Source organism: Mesitornis unicolor, unplaced genomic scaffold, assembly GCF_000695765.1.
Source record: "Mesitornis unicolor isolate BGI_N332 unplaced genomic scaffold, ASM69576v1 scaffold24348, whole genome shotgun sequence".
Lineage (NCBI taxonomy): Eukaryota > Metazoa > Chordata > Aves > Mesitornithiformes > Mesitornithidae > Mesitornis > Mesitornis unicolor.
Window position 1 is genome coordinate 49,664 of NW_010201510.1, and position 9,182 is coordinate 58,845.

The following is a 9,182-nucleotide window of genomic DNA, read 5'->3' on the forward strand; positions in this document are numbered from 1 at the left end:
TAATGCTTCTAAAAGCAACATCTGAGCTCTTTAAATTTTCTAAAATACATAAATGAAAAAAAAAGAGAGAAATCTACACATCTCACATTCTCCAACCTCTGTTATGAAGTAAAGGAATAAGAAATAGTTTAAATGAAATATATCACAACAGTCAATCATTTAAAAAATCTTAGATGATGGTGTACAGGAAAACATTTGAACTGAAAATACTTTTATATTTCTTTGTAAATCACAACTACTTGATTCTGCTTTGATGTCAGCGACGTCATGATACTCAGCAGACATGGATCAGTGAACAAAGATCTTGTGTGACAGATTACAGTGCATGGGTACGGTGTTCCAACTGGAAATCACTGCTGGTCTTTGAAGTGAAATTATGAAATGGGAACAAATGACTGAAAATAAAGATTGCTGGGCATTGAAAATTCTCAGATATGCAGTGGGAAGGTTTAGTTACGAAATGAACACTGAATTGTACTGAAATCAACAGTGTGCTGCAAATAATCTCTATGTGTAGATCACTGTTGAAAAGCCACATACAAACTTACTAATTGTATTGTCCAGCTTCATAAAGTTATAGAGTATCTAAAGCAAAACTTCAGGAATATAACCAATTGAAATTAAAAAAATACTGTGATGTGCATATGGAGGAGTAAATTATTAGTATCATCTTCACAGCCATAGAAAAACAGATTACAGTTTTATGACTGAACTAGTTGAAGTGAGAAAATAGATGGAAACCAGTGACTGACAGGCAAGGAAGCTAATTAACCAAGCTTTTCAGATTCTCAATGAGGTAATTCAGCCTACAGAAAGCTCTGTGCTGGCTTCTAGTACCTGAATTAGGCTGTTCAAAGACAACTCAGGTATCTCAGCCATTGCCATATTTAGTGTAGATGTAACATCTAAGTGTATAAGTGAATATGCGACAGAAACTGTGTTCAAAACAGTGTTAATTATTTTGGCTAGCATGGAGTTCATTAAGAAACATGTCACTATGGTATTAATTTAGAAAAAAAGTTTCAAAGAAATTGATTAACTAGTTTCTAATTCAGACCAACAGATTTTCTGCCTGTATGTTCTCTGGTTTGAGTGAGTATTTCTGTATTTGTCATTGAAGAGTTATTGAGTGAAATACATATTGTTAATAGACTATTAAATGGAAAATGCAATTAACATTACTAAACAAAATAAATTACATATATACTTCTTGCTGAGTATTGTTCTTCTCCTAAGTCTTGCATTTTCTTCTGAACTGCAGTCCAGTTTCAACATATGAGTCAGAGATGAGCTCCATCCTGGGTGTGCTCTGAAGTCTCATAGGCATTGTCCCAGAAGGAAGTTTCAATGCTTTCCTCAGTCGAAAAAAAATAACTAAGCTTCCCACTTCCTAAGCAAGTACTCAAATCAGTATGCAATCATACATAAAGTTCCTCCTGTTCAGGCACCTGCTCTGAGAGAACCCCATGTTGTGAATCCAACCTGGACTGAAGCACTTGGAATGAAACCCTGAGTCAGATCAGTCCTCTACCTTGTCATTTCACTAGGCTAAGACTGCGGCTTCTCCTCTTTTCCTCTTCCCCACCCCCTCATCCCTGCCTCCCTCTCCCCATAGATGAATGTTAGATGATAAAAGATGTGGTGGATCTTTTGGCAAGAAACTATGTATCTTGCTATGAGAGCTCTGATCAACTGTGCAGATAAAACTGTAGCCAAGAACATCTGTAAGGGAAATAATGGGCATCTGACTAGACCACATGTCATGGTTAGGGCTTCTGCCAAGGAGGACAAGCGTGAGCATTGGGTGTAGCTAATAAGCGTAACTCAACAACAGAAAAAGACCAGGATGACCTCAAAGACAATGTTGCATAAATGTAGTTCATCTCCTTTACAAACAGACTCTGTATGAAAAAGAAAACAAACACCACAATATACATAAACCCTAGTATGCTCCCACTCAATTCACCATACGGAAACACTGAGTCACGCAGCAGTTTTAATCTCTCTGTACAGTCAGTGGAGAGGCAAATCCATCTCCTGGGCTATCTGCACTCCTTTAGATATATTCATTAAGTGTACACTGTGATGATATTTCTGCTTAATCAATGAATAAATTAAATGTCTAGAGAAGGTGATCTAAATATGAGTCAAAAATTAATGCAAGGGTCACCAAGATACCACCAAGAAGCATCTCTAGGTACTCCAAGTACCAGATTGTACCTCTAATCACTTAAGGAGCATTATAATGCCTGATCTCTTTTCTATCTCTTTTGACCTACAGAAAACTGTATGCATTTCCAGGCAGTGGGGCATTTTTAATCGTATTTTTACATTTAAGCACGTGTATTTTTCAGTATCAGTGAATATAAAGTAACCTGATATCTAGTGCTTAAGTATCAAAATAGACTGTATTTAAAAGCAGATGAAGACAAAGTTAAGTAGCTATGACTAATTTCTCAAGAGAGTACTGAAGCTCACTGAGTTGCTCAAAAATGTAGTGAATTATATAGAAGTTCAACTGATGACAGCTGCCTACAAAGATGTATGTATACAAGGAAGCACCACGCTATATAAAAATAAAAGAGTTATAATATAGGCTGCTGATTCTGAACTGAAGCATTAATCATTTGTTAAATATCTTAGTAACTGCTGTTCAAATACTGAATATAAAAATCAGAGTTTTCTACGGAATTTCCTTACATGGAAAGCCTCCAGTTTATGAGTTATTTTGTCACATTTCTTTCTTTTTAGATACTGTACAGATCCTTGCTATTCTTGTATGAACAGAATTTTTACCAAAAAACCACCCAAACAACATAATCAATTACTAACCTTTTTAATAGATAATTACTAATATTTTTAATAGTTACACTCCACTTTTCTTCTGGATAAGAAAGCTTAGGAAATGGAAGCTAAGGGGTGGGCAGGAAAAGCTATAATTTATAATGTCTGCATGGAAATTAATGGGAGAAAAAAAGAATTCTTGTGTCACTGCCAAGGTGTAAATTCTTTAGCTCTATAAAGATGAATTGTCTCTCCTCCTGCTTGATCTTTTATTTGATGGTTTGTGATGTGACTAGCCAAGTCTATACTTCTTTGGAACCTGTACAGTTTTAGACTCAGACTAAATTCAGCTAAAAGGAGCAACACTGGGTAGAAACTGAAAAGCAGCATTTAAAAAGCAAATGCTTAGCCTCCTTGTAAATTAGTCATTCACATGGCAGAGCCACAAAGATGATTGAGGAAGTGGAGCATCTCCCTTATGAGGAGCAGCTTGGAGAAGAGGAGACTGAGGGGTGACCTCATTAATGTTTATAAATTTGTAAAGGGCGAGTGTCAGGAGAAAGGAGCCGGGCTCTTCTCAGTGACAGCCAATGACAAGATAAGGGGCAATGGGAGCAAGCTGGAGCATAGGAGGTTCAATCTGAACTTGAGGAAAACCTTTTTTACTGTAAGGGTTACAGAGCACTGGACCAGGCTGCCCAGAGAGGTTGTGGAGTCTCCTTCTCTGGAGACATTCAAAATCCGCCTGGATGTGTTCCTGTGCAACCTAGTCTAGGTGATCCTGCTCTGGCAGGGGGGTTGGACTGGATGATCTTTCAAGGTCCCTTCCAACTCCTAATATTCTGTGATTCTGTGATGGTCACTGTGTACTATGCTATGCACTGTCTGGAATCCTATTGATTTGCATCCTTTTGCCCATTTATTTCCTTACTTATACAATACTTCCAACTCTTCAAACAGGCCAAAGATTGTTATAGCTGGCCTAAAACTGGTCATCAAGTGCTGCCTGGTCTACCAGCTGCTGTCACGCAGTGTAACAACTCACCTTTCCCTATATTAGCCATAGTGAGATCACTAAGTTAGGGGGTCTCTGTCATGAAACCTCCTGTCTTTCATAAAGGAATTCATCAGTATTTTGGGTTTCTGTTTGAGAGCTGATGGTAAAAGTTCATGTATTAAAGTTATTTGGGTACAGAACAAGACAGGTTGAAGGACAGACAGAGTATAGGCAACTGTAATATTCCCTCAGGAATTAATAGTAAAAATAAATTTCTTTAATGACTGCACATTATATTTAATACTCTGAAAGGTTAAAGGTTCTTAAATCCTTAAATACTCATGAAGGCCACAATGAGAACACACTACCGATGAAGAGAAGAAACAGGAAGCTCCAGTATCCTCAGACCCTTTGTCTGTATCAAGGAGAATCTCAAATGTTTTTCAGAAAGATAAGCAGAAAAACAAATTGCAATTTTGCAAAAATAATACAATTAAAATAGAAAAAAACAAGAAAAAGCAACTCCTCCCCCCAGCAACCTAAGATTTCCCAAAATAACTGAGAATCAACAAAAAAATGAGTTTGAATTGCTCATTATTCCAGACACCAGCAATCTGCTCCATACTTTTAGTGCTAAAATAAACTTGGTGAAAAGCTCCTTTGTGGAATAAAAATTGATGTCATTTTACAAGCCAGGAAGTTGTGACGCTGTCTTCTAATTTGTATGTGCAATTCTCTTTGTAGCTTCTGCAATCAAAGCATCATGGATACCAGCAGGATATTCCTTTTCTGCAATATCTATGTTATTTGATGTGATTTTCTTTTTATCATTATTACAAATTGAAGTTTCTTATAGCTCCAGGCTGTTCCATGTAATGACTGGATTTATTTTATTTAGCATTTTGCTCACACAGAGCCTATCTATATGCCAGTGTAGTGAAAACAGATCGCAAACTGTAAGCTCTTGAATCAAAACCAGGAAAAATAAACTAGAAAAAAGAATCAGTTATGGTCCCTTTAGATCATTTCTGTGTAGTACACATAATCAATATCATTGACTCTAATTAATGACTCTTCATATTTTGAATCAAAAATAATGTTTTGCCAGAGGGGAACTCATATGCTCTTCATTCAGAAGGAACCAGCCAGCCACTGCACATCCCTTTCTGCCTGCAGAGAGCTCTTTTTGTCTTTACATCAACCTCTAGGATAATTTTATTTATTTACTACTCAAATTGATCATACACATTTGACTATACAATTAATTGAAACAAACAAACTAATTGAGACATTCAAACCAATCCAGATATATATTCAGGTAAAACTAACAGTAACTTTGGGTTTGGCTTGAATTTTGGAAGCAGAATCTGTAAACAACCGATACGCTCATATATCGTAAAAACTAAAATCTTATCCCAAAAACACTGAGATTCATTTTTATGTCCTGAATCTGATATAGGAATGACTACTAGCAATCTATAAGAAAAAGACATTTAATACCACAAAATTTAAACAGTTTACTTCAAAAATAAATCAATCTATGGAGTAATAATAAATCAATCTTTGATATTGCAGAAATAGTCCCCATCTGATTTTTGAGATATCCTGAAGTCTTTTCCAAGAAATTTTCTAAAAAAAAAATAATAATTAAATTACCAAATTTACTTACAGCACCTGGAATATGCTGCCATGTTAAATGTGTAACAGTAGATTTCTCCTTCCTTTTCCTCAGTATTAGTGTGCTATCTCTTCTGTACTACCAATCTCTATGAAGTTTATTTCTTATTATTATCTATCAGTATTCATGAAATTGCTTTATGCATTGTAGGTCTCTATATATCTCTCCTTTTGCCAAGTTTTACAGAAATTAATTAATAGGTTCAGAAGCTACCAGGAGAAGGGAGGTCAAACAGATAAATGAACTGATAATCACATATGTGCTCTTTATTAATGTACTAACTTCTGGCATGCCTAACTGGAAATAAGATTACCCTCAAAACCATAATGATGATTTCAGCTTTCTTTCCCAATCACTCCAGTTTATATTGTGTGTAACTCCACTGCATATTACTTATGCTACATACTCTCAGTTTTCAATATATAACGGAATTAAAATCAATTGACAGTTTAGTATTACATGAAAAAATTACAGTAAGAACTTATATTCAATATAACTTTTCTATTGCATTGCAAACCATTGACAATTAATCTGTGTTTTAATCTAATTGACAGACAACAGTAATGATGCATTTTGAAACAGTATTTCTTCATGAGCAAGTGCTTCAGCCACACTGCAGAAGACAAAGGCAGGGACTAGGACAAAGTAGAACCGCCCACTGTAGGAGAAGATAAGGTTCCAGACCACCTCAGGAGCCTGAAAGTGCACAAGTCCATGGGACCTGATGAGATGCATCCATGGGGTCCTGAGAGAACTGACAGATGTAGTTGCTAAGCCACTATCCATCATATTTGAGAAGCTGTGGTATTCCAGTGAAGTTCCCACTGATCAGAAAAGGGGAAACAAAAGCCCCATTTTTTAAAAAAGGGAAAAAATGAAGACCTAGGGAACTACAGGTCAGTCAGTCTCACCTCTGTGCTCAGCAGGATCATGGAGCAAATCCTTCTGGAAACTATGCATGTGGAAGATAAGGAGGCAATTGGTGACAGCCAACTTCTCTAAGGGCAAATTGTTCCTGATAAATTTGATGGCCTTCTACAGCGGGGTTACAACATCAGTGGATAATGGAAGAGCAACCGATGTTATCTACCTGGGCCTGTGCAAAGCGTTCGACATTGTCCCACAAAACATACTTGTCTCTAAATTGGAGAGGCATGGATTTGATGGATGAACCACTCAGGGGATCCAAGTAGAGCTATCAAGTAAATCAGCCTCATCCATGTGTTTGTTGATGACTTCAGCCAACTTTAAGACATTTTTAAGCAAAGAGTTCCCTTTACTTCTTTCAAAATAGGATGTGTTTATCTCATTCTCTATTCTTAGAGCTTCAGTTTTTGACTAATGAAGACACTGAGTTTACAGACCTACAGTTTCTCTGACCCTTTCTAGAACCATTTTATAAAATTTATTTTCACATTTGCAACGTTGTTGTCTTCAGGAACCAAGGTCTATTTCAGACCAGCCTATATATCTGCCTTCCTTCACCCATCTGCCTGAGGAGGATTCTACTGTGGGATTTTTTTCAATTTCTTCTTCACTGAACAGGGATACAGAAATTGTTTCTCTGCAATAGCCTTGTCCTCCCTGAATATTTTTATAATGTGGATGTCAAATGTCCTTACAGGCTCCCTGGAAGTCCTTTCATTACTCAGCTGCTGAAAGAAGGATTAAGCATGTAAGGAAGGGGAGATTGGTTTGGTTCAGTGCCATGGCTCTATATGGTTTCAAATATAAATTATACACTGATAAATATATGTTCTTCAAACTCCTATCTGATCTGTGTAACTGCATACAAAGGTATTTTGCAACACTTTAAAAAAACATTTTGCACAGATGAAATATTTTCAGTTTGGCTGATTTACTTCAGTGGAGCAAATGGATTCTAAAATTGCTGACAAAGCCTGTCAGATCACCTCTAATTAGCAGAGTGACTTTTTGTAGCAGTAAAAATCACAACTACAACAGGCACAAGACAAAAGGTGAATTGAGATAGCTCCATAAACTTTCTCATAGTTCAACTACTCTGCATCTGAGGCAAACATTAATTTAACTGAATTACATTTTTGAACTGTTTATGATTATGGAATATCTCGAGTAAAAAAAAAAGAATTTCCATATTATAATTTTCTGACAGATTTTGAAATATCTTTCTCATATTTTAATTTACTCTTTCCTTGGTTGAAAATATTCTCTAGAGATTTTGCTTCAGGGATGAACCTACAATTTGTGTGCATCATACAAGAAGCAGGTTTTAGGTTGCAAATGCCTGGAGAGAAAATGAAATTCTGGCAGGGAACACGACAATCTTCTCTTCCAAATAATGTATTTTAATAATCAAAAGGGTTTAATATTGTGAACAAATATAACTCTACTAAACTGGCAATAATGGAATTTCCATGATAACCTTGTCTATAATTACCTACAGCTTTGCCTTATTAGCAGATTTTGCATTTAACTTCTTTTACAGTTTGCATACTATATTTCTACGTATCTTAGAAAAGACAAGCTGTAAATCTATTATTGAAATACATCACCATGCTTTGCAAAAACTGATAGACCTTCCTACATACAAAGAGAAGTTACTAGTAATATGAAGAAAAGAATATTCCTATTTCCAGATGACTGCAGTCATACTGTTATTATATCTATTAATTTCTGACTTCATTCCCAAATTTGACTGATATAGTATTGGAATGCTATGGTGAAAGTAGAAATAGTTACATGAAAATACAAACTATTTTTATAAATTTTGCAATTTTTTTACTGTATGTAATGCCTACAGTTTTTATTTTTCACCAGAAAAATAATCCCATACAAAAAAGAAAAATTCCTACTTAAAACTCACCAATTTCAGTTGCTAATGCAAGATATCTTTTACAGGAAAGTAAGTTTTACCCTGCAATCTACCTGTTAATAGTACTGCATCCCATTAGAAAGGTTTGACAATATATCATGAAGATATAAGGTAATACTACACTAACAAAGGATCAGTACTTCTCACACACCACCCCTTCTCAATCAGAGAAGGGTGCTGGAGCATCCACATCCTGTGAAGTAATGTGCTATCTCAGGAAAGCAGTTCTCTACACCAACTACAATGACAGGTTTAGTATGCTTTTCATTTATGTAAGTCAATTTTTTAAACACAGTTTCCCAAATCTCTAAATCCACATGCACATTAAGTTAATTTTTCCTTCCTATTTTTCCTCACATAACATTCATCTCAGATGAATTTAAGTGTATGGACACTAGCCACGCTCACCACTGAGGCTGGAGAACAGCCCCTGCTCTGTTTTACCAGTTAAACTGGTAAAGTAAGTGTTTCTCAGCTTTCTACAATAGGCACTCATTATCTCTATTTTGAATATCCCAGTTTGATCAGCAAACTCTGCTACCTCATTTACCACCCTCTGTCAAAAAGGTTTTCAATCTACTTTCCTCTTTAGGGATGCTACAAAAATCACAACTAGGAACCAGCAGTTACCCAATAGCTCTAAAAGAGCACAAAAACTGACTCTTTCTGGTCCTCACTCCCGTTGAGTATGCTTATTAGACATTTGTACAAGCTTTAGGATGCTGAAGAATGACACAGGGTAACCTAAACTCTTCCAGCTCTCCCAAACTCATTCCAGCACAGGTTTATCACTCTGCACATAGCTTCTCTCCAAGACACTTTCCGGGAGAGTCTGGAGACAAATGCAGCTCAGATATCCATGCACAAAG